Source organism: Gopherus flavomarginatus, chromosome 3 (genome assembly GCF_025201925.1).
Source record: "Gopherus flavomarginatus isolate rGopFla2 chromosome 3, rGopFla2.mat.asm, whole genome shotgun sequence".
NCBI classification, from domain to species: Eukaryota; Metazoa; Chordata; order Testudines; family Testudinidae; genus Gopherus; species Gopherus flavomarginatus.
The window spans coordinates 203,279,201-203,291,387 of NC_066619.1; the positions used below are offsets into that span (position 1 = coordinate 203,279,201).

A 12,187-nucleotide genomic window follows, 5' to 3' on the forward strand; every position below is an offset into this window, starting at 1 on the left:
CACAGGGGGAGCGTTTTTTTGGTGTTTTTTTTTACACTCACCCATCTGGGAATTTGGTGGCAATTCAGCAGAGAGCCCTTCAGTTGCGGACAGTCTTTGGCGGTATTTCAGCGGTGGGTAATAAGCCTTGCCACCAAAGACAGAAGCACCCGCCGCTGAAATACCGCTAACGACCATCTGCGACTGAAGGCCAGGAAACATAATATCGAGACAAATGGCATCCCAACGATACTCTGGTGGGGACGCAGGACAAACTCCTCAAAATGGGGACAGTCCCGATTTTATCAGGATGTCTAGTCACCCTAAACCTCTATATTCCATTCCCTATGTTCCATGGCAACATTTAGTCTGCTGACATGAAATACTATCCATTCCCATTTCCCACACAAACACACACAACTATGGCTTATAATTTTACATCAGTGAATATTTTTAACTAATACACAATTACTTTTGAGCATAGTTTTTTTTGCTATACTGTCCTGGAAGCCTGACTCCACATCCTGGACCTTGGTCCTCCTTTCCTCCCCGTGCACCAGGGAGGGGAGGAGGAATTGTGAGGGTAAGTCTTGCAGCTGTCATCACTAACTCATCCAGCTCCTCAAGACTGGGCTGCTATGTTATTCTCCACTTGGCTTACACTTCTGCCTCTCACATACCCTGGCTAGAAGCCAAACTCTTGCACTTGCTCCATGGAACAATACAGGGAGCATGCACTGGTTATTAACTCAACCTTGTGGGGAAGGCAGCAGCTGCAAGCCAGTCTGAGCAAGGCAGAACTACAGAAAAATGGCAATATGGCAAATTCCATAGCAAAAATATGGATTTTTGTGCCATCTTGGAAAAAAAATGAATTCTGTAGCTGCAGAATCATGGAGGCCACAGAGCCCTGACTGAGATGCACAGTCATTTACTTCTCAGCACTATTGTTTTAGACTTCCTATAGATGTAGGAAAGCACTGCTGTATCAGTTTTGCTTTGGTTCACATTTTCAAGGTTCTCTCTATACCCATAAAGGCTACAAACATAATTGTAACAAAGCTGAGATTCTGTAGCACAATTCTGCAGCAAGAAGCCAATTGTGTGGCAATGGAATGATGGGATACAGATTTCTGAACATGCTCTTGACAGTACATTACAACACGGATGGAAGAAGACACTCCATGGATACAGAGTTTGAGTTTCAAGGAGTTATACACAAAAAATGTGTACATGTAAGTTGAATAAGTAATTATAGAGACTGCACATACACAAATTGTATACTGGCATGAACAAAGGGCAAGCTTTGTTTCGCAATGCTGAATTTATGCATGATGCCACAGGAACCATGGATGTAACTCAGATGTATATTTCTGCATGTACCATTGTGTGCCACATTTATTGAGAAAAATGTTTTGTCCTTCACAAAACTATCAAGAATGCAGTCCAGTTACTCAGGCTGCATTTGGGATTTGCACTATAGTGCAGTAGCAAGCTCAAAAAAACTGCATTCGATCTTTGGTCTATTGACTCCATAGACTTGTACTGAATTGCTGAGATACAATAAATAAATTTATCAATAGCATTAGCTCTGTAAATTTTCTCACTGTGGCTTTCGCTTTTCCATATTTTTTCACATAGTCATATTGTCTCTATAGCCTGGCACTGACGATGTCATGACACTGTTATGAGGAACCTTAGTTTAAATGTATGAGGAAAATTAAGACTATAATGCAAAGTAATTAAAAATTACTTATTTGCAGTATTCTTACAGTAGACTGAATCCTGATCCCACAAGCAAAGTTAAAAGAGTTTAGTCCACAGATGGAGATTAGGTTGAAAATAGAATCCTTATCCCCCACCCATTTGGTGCTGTTGGATTTTCTTTTTCAGGGGAGAGGGGGCAGAGAAAGGAAAAATATGGAAAAGGGGGCAAAGGTGGGAGGAGTTTAAGAACAGCAAAGTATTATGGGGATTAATTTTAAACCACTTGCCCCAATCTGTGTTCTTGACTGCTAAGGAAAAATGCAGACATTTCACTCTCCAATCTAAGAAGTTCATTTTAAGGAGTTAGACTGTAAAATCTTTTTTCGGAGGAGGGAGAGGTCCATTCTGAAATATTTTTAGAAGGGTGGGACATGAGATGGGGGAATGTAACGGCTGGTCTACCTCACTTCTCTCTGTCCTTGTGCTAACCACTGTTGTTGAAGAGCCAGTGCCTCCTTTTCCTGACCCTGAAGCATATCCATTAGACACAAGTGAAGAAAGGCTCTACTATTGTCATCACCCAGTATAATGGATGACATGCAACCCTTCTTGTTTTGATGCATTAGAGTTTCTTTAAGGTTACCCTGGCAGTGGTAATTTTTGAGAAAGACCCCTAGTGACTGGGAACAAACGGCTGCTATTTCTAACCACATGAATATGCTTCTTTATCTGTTCAGAGACAAGCATGACAGTTGATTATCCAGGAAATGAAGACTGATTTGAGCATGCCCATTGCTGAAAGAAAATTACATTTGTTAAAATATATTTCAAGCAACAGTAGAACACTGTTGTTCATTTTGCCTTTGCATTCTAGAACTATTGCTCATATAACTTCAAGTCTCTCAAATGCTTCAATAACTTTTTAACTACAATTGTGCTGATTGATGGAATGGCAATAAAGTTGGGTACAAGTCACATTGTTGTGATTCTGAAATTTTGTTACTTGTGGAACAAACAATGAACATGATATACTGCTACAGAGCTGAAATTACCATAACTGGAGACTTTCTTTTCCCTAGCAACATCCAATCTATGTAAAAACATGAAGCTAACAATAAACCTCTCAAACCATTCTTCAAATATAAATAATACTACCTTCTTGACAGAAAAGATTCTACTGCTTAACAAATACATATGATGTTATGTAGAACAGCTGCATTTTTGCTGTTTACATTGTAAGACTGCATAAGAATCTGACAGGATTTCAGTTATAGCTTCCAACATGTGGGGATATAGCATTCCATTAAAATTTTGTTCCAGACTGAAAGGTTATATATAGTTTTATGCAGTTTTTAAGTTGTAATGCTGTAGTAGGGCAAGGAAGGAATAGAATTAGCCACTAATTTCAAAAGCTTTAACTTCAATGGGAATTTTGCCTGAGAAAGGAGTGCTGAAGTGGGCACATTGTGTATTATGGTAATTGCTTTAGCTAAAAAAAAGAGAAGAATATTGGTAGCTGTTACATGTAACTACTAAAATACAAGAAAGACACAACAAGCATAAGTCTCTCTCTATACACAACACATAGTAGGAAAGCTATTTAGAGTTTCAGTAGTATCATCACACTTTCATCAGAATCCACCTAAATACCAAGGAGCATTGGTAAAGTTTTAAATGTTGAACTGATCCAACTGCTTTTGGTGTTTGATTAAAAATTGACCAGTCAAGACACAGCCAATATTATTTTAAGGGCTTTCATAGATATTTTCATTATATAATACTGATATACAGCTGTCTGTAACAGTTTAGAAGACATAATAGCATTTTATTAGCTAAATGACTCCTTTTTAATAACATATCTAAGTGCCATATATAATCACCCAGTTTAGATCTGTAATAACCTTAGTCCCACATTTGGACCTTAGCGTCCAAAATATGGGGGTTAACATGAAAACCTCCAAGCTTAGTTACCTGCTTGGACCTGGTACCTGCTGCCACCACCCAAAAAATTAGAGTGTTTTGGGGCACTCTGGTCCCCCTGAAAAACCTTCCCTGGGGACCCCAAGACCCAAATCCCTTGAGTCTCACAACAAAGGGAAATAATCCTTTTTCCCTTCCCCCCTCCAGGTGCTCCTGGAGAGATACACAGACACAAGCTCTGTGAATCCAAACAGAGTGAATCTCCCTCTCTGTTCCCAATCCTGGAAACAAAAAGTACTTTCCTATTCCCCCAGAGGGAATGCCAAATCAGGCTAGGAATCCAACACACAGATCTTCCCGATTCCTTCCTCCCACCAATTCCCTGGTGAGTACAGACTCAATTTCCCTGAAGTAAAGAAAAACTTCAACAGGTCTTAAAAGAAAGCTTTATATAAAAAGAAAGAAAAATACATACAAATGTTCTCTCTGTATAAAGATGATACAACACAGGGTCAATTGCTTAAAAGAATATTGAATAAACAGCCTTATTCAAAAAGAATACAAATCAAAGCACTCCAGCACTTATATTCATGCAAATACCAAAGAAAAGAAACCATAGAACTTACTATCTGATCTCTTTGTCCTTACACTTAGAAACAGAAGATTAGAAAGTAGAACTACTTCTCCAAAGCTCAGAGAAAGCAGGCAGCCAGAAAAACAAAGACTCAGACACATAATTCCCTCCACCCAAAGTTGAAAAAATCCGGTTTCCTGATTGGTCCTCTGGTCAGGTGCTTCAGGTGAAAGAGACATTAACCCTTAGCTATCTGTTTATGACACGCCCCCCAAATTGCAGACAGTGGGGAAGCTCACTGGCGGCGATTTCCTTCTAGAACTTGAAAATAAACAGATTAATACAACACATACACCTTTACATATACTCCTAAGTATATAACTAATAGACTTCTACATTTTAAGAACACTTTTTAACTACTGAATTCTGGGAAACTCTCACGGGAGAGTGCATCAGCTACTTTGTTAGAAGCTCCTGTGATGTGTTGAATTTTAAAATCAAAATCTTGGAGAGCTAAACTCCAACGAAGAAGTTTCTTGTTGTTCCCCTTGGCAGTATGAAGCCACTTTAGTGCAGCATGGTCAGTTTGTAGTTGGAACCGCCGTCCCCAAACATATGGGCGTAGCTTTTCCAGGGCGTACACAATGGCATAGCATTCCTTTTCACTGACTGACCAGTGACTTTCCCTCTCAGACAGTTTCTTGCTGAGAAACACGACAGGATGGAAGTTGTGATCTGTTGCTTTCTGCATGAGCACTGCTCCTATACCACGCTCAGATGCATCCGTGGTTACTAGGAATGGCTTGTCAAAGTCCGGGGCCCTGAGCACAGGGTCAGACATGAGCGTTGCCTTAAGTTGGGTAAAGGCCTTTTGACACTCATCAGTCCACTTAACGGCATTTGGCTGGGTCTTTTTGGTCAGGTCGGTCAGTGGGGCAGCGATTTGGCTGTAGTGTGGTACAAATCGCCTGTAGTATCCGGCCAAGCCTAAGAAGGATTGGACCTGCTTCTTGGACCGTGGGACAGGCCACTTTTGGATAGCATCCACCTTGGCCTGTAGGGGGTTTATGGTTCCTCGACCCACCTGGTGCCCCAGGTAAGTCACTCTGTTTTGGCCTATTTGACACTTTTTGGCCTTAACAGTTAGTCCTGCCTGCCTGATGCGCTCAAAGACCTTTTCCAGGTGTAGTAGGTGTTCGGGCCAGGAGTCTGAAAAAATGGCCACATCATCGAGGTAGGCAACTGCAAATTCTCCCAGTCCAGCTAGTAGACCATCTACCAGCCTCTGGAAGGTGGCGGGTGCATTTCGAAGGCCGAAAGGAAGGACATTGAATTCATACACCCCCGCATGGGTGACGAATGCTGACCTCTCCTTGGCAGGTTCATCTAGCGGTACTTGCCAGTACCCCTTGGTTAAGTCTATTGTAGAGATGAACTGGGCACGTCCCAACTTCTCCAATAGCTCATCGGTACGTGGCATTGGATAGTTGTCCGGACAAGTTACAGCATTTAGCTTACGGTAGTCCACGCAAAAGCGTATTTCCCCATCTGGTTTGGGTACCAGAACCACTGGAGATGCCCATGCACTGGTAGATGAGCAGATTATACCCATCTGTAGCATGTTCTGGATCTCCCGTTCTATAGCAGCTTGGGCATGAGGAGACACTCGGTAGGGTGGGGTTCTGATTGGGTGAGCATTACCTGTATCAATGGAGTGGTATGCCCGTTCAGTCCGTCCTGGGGTGGCTGAGAACAATGGGGCGAAGCTAGTGCACAGCTCCTTGATTTGTTGCCGCTGCAGACGTTCCAGGGTGGTTGAGAGGTTCACCTATTTCACGCCACCGTCTTTTTTTCCGTCGTAGTAGACACCGTCAGGCCACTCAGCATCATCTTCCTGGACTGTAAACTGACAAACCTGTAAATCTCTGGAATAGAAAGGCTTGAGAGAATTAACATGGTACACTTTAGGCTTTAGTGAGGAATTGGGAAATGCTATGAGGTAGTTTACAGCTCCCAGGCGCTCTTGGACCGTGAATGGCCCTTCCCATGATGCTTCCATCTTATGGGCCTGTTGCGCCTTCAAGACCATAACCTGGTCTCCTACCTTGAAGGAACGTTCTCTGGCATGTCTGTCATACCAGGCCTTTTGCTCTTCTTGAGCATCCTTTAGGTTCTGTCTAGCAAGGGCTAAAGAGTGTCGGAGGGTGCTTTGTAGGTTGCTTACAAAGTCCAGAATGTTAGTTCCTGGAGAAGGCGTAAACCCCTCCCATTGCTGCTTCACCAACTGTAATGGCCCCTTAACCTCGTGACCATACACAAGTTCAAATGGTGAAAACCCTAAACTGGGATGTGGTACAGCCCTGTAGGCAAACAGCAACTGCTGCAACACTAGGTCCCAATTATTGGAGAATTCGTTGATGAATTTTCGTATCATGGCCCCCAAAGTTCCATTGAACCTTTCCACCAGGCCATTGGTTTGATGGTGGTATGGGGTGGCAACCAAGTGATTCACCCCATGAGTTTCCCACAGTTTTTCCATGGTCCCTGCCAGGAAATTAGACCCTGAATCTGTAAGGATGTCAGAGGGCCAACCTACCCTGGCAAAGATGTCTGTTAGGGCCAGGCACACAGTGTTAGCCCTGGTGTTGCCTAGAGCTACTGCTTCTGGCCATCGGGTAGCAAAGTCCACTAAAGTCAGTACGTACTGCTTTCCTCTGGGCGTCTTTTTTGGGAAAGGGCCCAGAATATCCACAGCTACTCGCTGAAATGGGACCTCAATTATGGGGAGTGGCTGGAGAGGGGCCTTGACCTGGTCTTGAGGCTTTCCCACTCTTTGGCATACCTCACAAGACCGGACATACTTGGCAACGTCCTTGCCCATCCCCTCCCAGTGGAAGGACTTCCCCAACCGGTCCTTGGTTCTGTTCACCCCAGCATGCCCACTGGGATGATCATGGGCTAAGCTTAAGAGCTTTCCCTGGTACTTAGTTGGAACCACCAACTGTTTTTGCGGCTGCCATTCTTCCCGGTGTGCACCAGAAAGAATTTCCTTGTATAAAAGTCCTTGGTCTATAACAAACCGGGATCGATTAGAAGAGCTGAGAGGCGGTGGGGTGCTCCGTGCCGCCGCCCAAGCTTTCTGAAGGCTGTCATCCGCTTCCTGCTCAGTCTGGAACTGTTCCCTTGAGGCTGGGGTCACCAGTTCTTCCTCAGACTGTGGACTTGGGCTTGGTCCCTCTGGAAGCGATGTAGGTGATGGGGTTGTTTCCGTTGCTGGTGAACCGCTCTCCGCTGGTGCACCTGAGGGTATTTTAGGCTCTGGCTGAGCCTTTTGGGTATGGCTGTCTGTTGCTTTTGCCAGTTGTGGCTCACTGGCGCCCTCTGGCGTTGAGTTTGAAGATGGGGTTGCAATGGCTGGTGCTGGTTGCTGTTCCAGTTCCGGGCCTGGGACTGGAGGTGCTGTGGCTGTTTCAGTGGTTGGCATGGAATCCGGGTCCACTACCTCTGTCTGGGTCTCTGGTAACACAGACGGGGCCTCTGTGGACGGCTCAGGAACAGGAATGGGTCTGGAAGCTTGCCTGGTTTGGCTACGTGTAACCATTCCCACTCTCTTGGCCCGCCTCACCTGGTTGGCCAAGTCTTCCCCCAGTAGCATGGGGATAGGATAATTGTCATAGACTGCAAAAGTCCACATTCCTGACCAGCCTTTGTACTGGACAGGCAGTTGAGCTGTAGGCAAGTCTACAGCTTGTGACATGAAGGGGTAAATTGTAACTTTGGCCTTTGGGTTGATGAATTTGGGGTCAACGAAGGATTGGTGGATAGCTGACACTTGTGCCCCCGTGTCTCTCCACGCAGTAACCTTCTTTCCGCCCACTCTCAAATTTTCCCTTCGCTCCAAGGGTATTTGAGAGGCATCCGGGCCTGGGGATCTTTGGTGTGATGGTGGTGTAATGAATTGCACTCGCATGGTGTTCTTGGGACAGTTGGCCTTGATATGTCCCAGTTCATTACACTTAAAGCATCTTCCATCTGATGGATCACTGGGCCGAGGTGAGTTACTGGAGACTGGTGAGGTTGAAGGGTAGGGTATCTGTGGCTTTACTTGGGTGGTATGTGGGGTCTTTGGCTGTCCTCGGTTGTAGGGTTTATGGTCTGTGTGCCCCCTGGGGTAATCGTTCCCCTTGACAGTAGCTTTCTTGCTTTCTGCCAGTTCCATCCATTTGGCTCCAATCTCCCCCGCCTCAGCGATATCTTTGGGGTTTCCATCTTGTATGTACCGTGTGATGTTTTCAGGAACACCATCCAAGAACTGCTCCATTTGTATGAGGAGGTTTAGTTCTTCCAAGGTTTGAATGTTGTTTCCTGTTATTCAGGCCTCATAGTTTTTTGCAATGGAGTAGGCGTGTTTGGGAAATGACACCTCGGGTTTCCACTTTTGGGTTCTGAAGCGCCGACGGGCATGATCTGGGGTTATTCCCATTCGGTATTTGGCCTTGGTTTGAAAAAGTTTATAGTCATTCATTTGCAGCTTAGGCATTTCAGCTGCCACCTCTGCTAAAGGTCCACTGAGCTGTGACCTTAATTTTACCATGTACTGGTCTTCGGGGATGTTGTACCCAAGACAGGCTCTTTCAAAATTTTCCAAGAAGGCCTCGGTGTCATCACCTGCCTTGTAGGTGGGAAATTTCCTGTGCTGTGGAGCAATATTTGGCGCCGGGTTGTTAGGGTTGGCTGGAGTCTGTTGCTTAGCCTTTTCTAATTCCATGGCCTGTTGGTGGGCTTCCCTCTGGAGTTCTATCTGTCTTCTGTGGGCTGCCTCTTCTTCTGCTTGCTTCCTTCTATGGGCCACCTCTTCTTCTTCTTGCTTCCTTCTGTGGGCCAACTCTTCTTCTGCTTGCTTCCTTCGGTGGGCCACCTCTTCTTCTTCTATTTTTCTTTTGTGTGCTGCCTCTTTGATTTGTTCTTCTCTTTCTTTCATTTCCATTTGTCGCCTGTGTTCAGCTTCTTTGAATTGCTCTTCGGCCTTAATTTTTGCCTTAGAAGTCATGGTTCCTGTTTTCTTGTGTTGGGGTGCCCTCCGGTGTTTATCTTCTGAACTGCAGGTTCTCTGTTGCCTCCTGAAGTCTGCCTAGCAACAGTGCCTTTAGCTAATCTTTAATGTTAAGTAAACCTGAAAAACCACTTTATTTGCATGCCTATAGTGCTGGACTTGCCTCCTAATGGGAGGGCTATTGCATGACAAAAGACCCTCAACAGTTTCTTAATGGCTTCTCGCTTAACATGCAAGCCACAAACTGCCAGAGAGAGCAGAAAAAAAAATTCTCTCTGGTTCCCTTTTAAAACCAACTGCTTCTCTCTCTGCTAAAAAGCCCTTAGCAGAGAAAAGAAAAATATAATATTCCTACTGGCTTCTGGATTCTGTCTATATCCCACCGCTGCCACCATGTAATAACCTTAGTCCCACATTTGGACCTTAGCGTCCAAAATATGGGGGTTAGCATGAAAACCTCCAAGCTTAGTTACCTGCTTGGACCTGGTACCTGCTGCCACCACCCAAAAAATTAGAGTGTTTTGGGGCACTCTGGTCCCCCTGAAAAACCTTCCCTGGGGACCCCAAGACCCAAATCCCTTGAGTCTCACAACAAAGGGAAATAATCCTTTTTCCCTTCCCCCCTCCAGGTGCTCCTGGAGAGATACACAGACACAAGCTCTGTGAATCCAAACAGAGTGAATCTCCCTCTCTGTTCCCAATCCTGGAAACAAAAAGTACTTTCCTATTCCCCCAGAGGGAATGCCAAATCAGGCTAGCAATCCAACACACAGATCTTCCCGATTCCTTCCTCCCACCAATTCCCTGGTGAGTACAGACTCAATTTCCCTGAAGTAAAGAAAAACTTCAACAGGTCTTAAAAGAAAGCTTTATATAAAAAGAAAGAAAAATACATACAAATGTTCTCTCTGTATAAAGATGATACAACACAGGGTCAATTGCTTAAAAGAATATTGAATAAACAGCCTTATTCAAAAAGAATACAAATCAAAGCACTCCAGCACTTATATTCATGCAAATACCAAAGAAAAGAAACCATAGAACTTACTATCTGATCTCTTTGTCCTTACACTTAGAAACAGAAGATTAGAAAGTAGAACTACTTCTCCAAAGCTCAGAGAAAGCAGGCAGCCAGAAAAACAAAGACTCAGACACACAATTCCCTCCACCCAAAGTTGAAAAAATCCGGTTTCCTGATTGGTCCTCTGGTCAGGTGCTTCAGGTGAAAGAGACATTAACCCTTAGCTATCTGTTTATGACAAGATCCATTTTAGTTTACCACATAAATGACATATGTTTTATAATGTTTACCAATATCTTATGAATTTGATAATGTTGAGGTCTAATCCTCTACTCCTTTCTGAGATAAAACTCCCATTGGAATTCTCATTTCAGGAATGGCAATTTGGCCTGAGCAAACGTGGAGGAATAAGCCACAGATTATTAAAAATGACTGATTTTAAAATTGTCAAAGGTACAATATATCTTGCAAGCCATTTAATGTAATTAAGTAAACAACACATATTGCTATAATTCCTGAATAAATAGATAGTATCAGCACTGTTCTTTACAGTGTTATGTATCAAGTGTCCCCTGACGATAAGGTCAGAACATGCACCACACACAGTGCTCATTCTCTTTTTTCCTTAAGATTTATGTTTGTAAAAACTGTCAATTGCATTTACTTCTTATTTTCAAAAGATTATGCTTAATAGCGAAGAGTTTACAATTTCATCTGCATAAATAAGAAAACAGACCATTCTGAGTGGACTATAGGTGTAATCATCTCTGAGCATATAACTCAATTTTCATCATAATCAGTTATGTAACTTCACCGTCATATTCAGCACACGTGCTTGCATGTGTAATTAGAAGTGATTTCTTTAAAAGCACCGTGCCTATAATGCTCTGTCCTTGACTCCCTGCAAATGCAATTTCTGCAGAATAGATTTGATTTTGAAACTGTTTTTAAAATACAGGCAAAAGGGCTAGTCTTTTCAATCTTTCAGAGGAACAAGCATTAAAACGGGACAGGAAGACAAAGCCAATTAAACTGGAACTAAACAAATAAAGATGTGAAAAGAATGTGTTTCTTAATGTTAATAAACTTTTTAATGTTAATGTATGGTAAAGGAATAATCTGTATCTCCTTTACACAGAAGTCATAAGATTTTCAGTTTTGTAACTGCTGCCTAAGCACTATAGTGATAGGTACATTTCTAGTACAGAGGGAGAAGGATTCTGTTTCAGCATGCTACAATTACATTTTCTAGTACTACAGTAGGTTTCCTCTAGCAACTGTATTGACCATTGCTTGTTTGGATGAAGTAGAACACCAAACTGTTGGCCATCATGTAAATAATGCAAGTGAGCACACAAAAGGATAGGGCTATGCATCTTAATTAGCAATAAGGCTTGATCAGAGTGTAACTGCACAACAATAAAAACATATACACATTTCTAAAAAATTGGATATTGTTTCACACATGCAGCTGAGTTTATTTTAATGCCTCATTGTACAACAACATGTATTGCTAGGTTTACCACCATGGGTATAAACATTCTGCATACAACTCCAACCAACCCAGGGAAAACAAAACATGGGATTCCTTATTGAATTGCATTCTTATTGTAAAAGATAAACAAAGGAAAACCAAACAAGTCCATATCAGACCTTATTCTCAGATCTTTAAAAAGCGAAAAAAAGGCATACCATTTTATTCCCCTTTCTTGGTCACCTTTAAGACTATGCTAGACCTTTCATTAAAATTCCTGTTTCTCATATTCTCTTTCTGAAAAAATCACCATTGAGATTGACATTTTCCATGCCTGGTTTCAACCTACAGCTGAAAAATTTTGGAAGGTTTCCTGAAGGAAATGCCTTCACCTGTTCTTGTGTTATTTGAGAATGAAAATCATTGTACTCTTGCAGCAGTTCAAGATGTTTTTAGTTC

At 42.9% G+C, this 12,187-nt stretch overlaps 1 protein-coding gene across 8 annotated transcripts in view; it reads right to left on the minus strand.

Moving 5' to 3' along the window:
* Positions 1 to 12,187, minus strand: part of DCHS2 (dachsous cadherin-related 2) — a 234,195-nt gene that overhangs the window by 111,438 nt on the left and 110,570 nt on the right. The gene's annotated exons all lie outside the window — the stretch shown is intronic.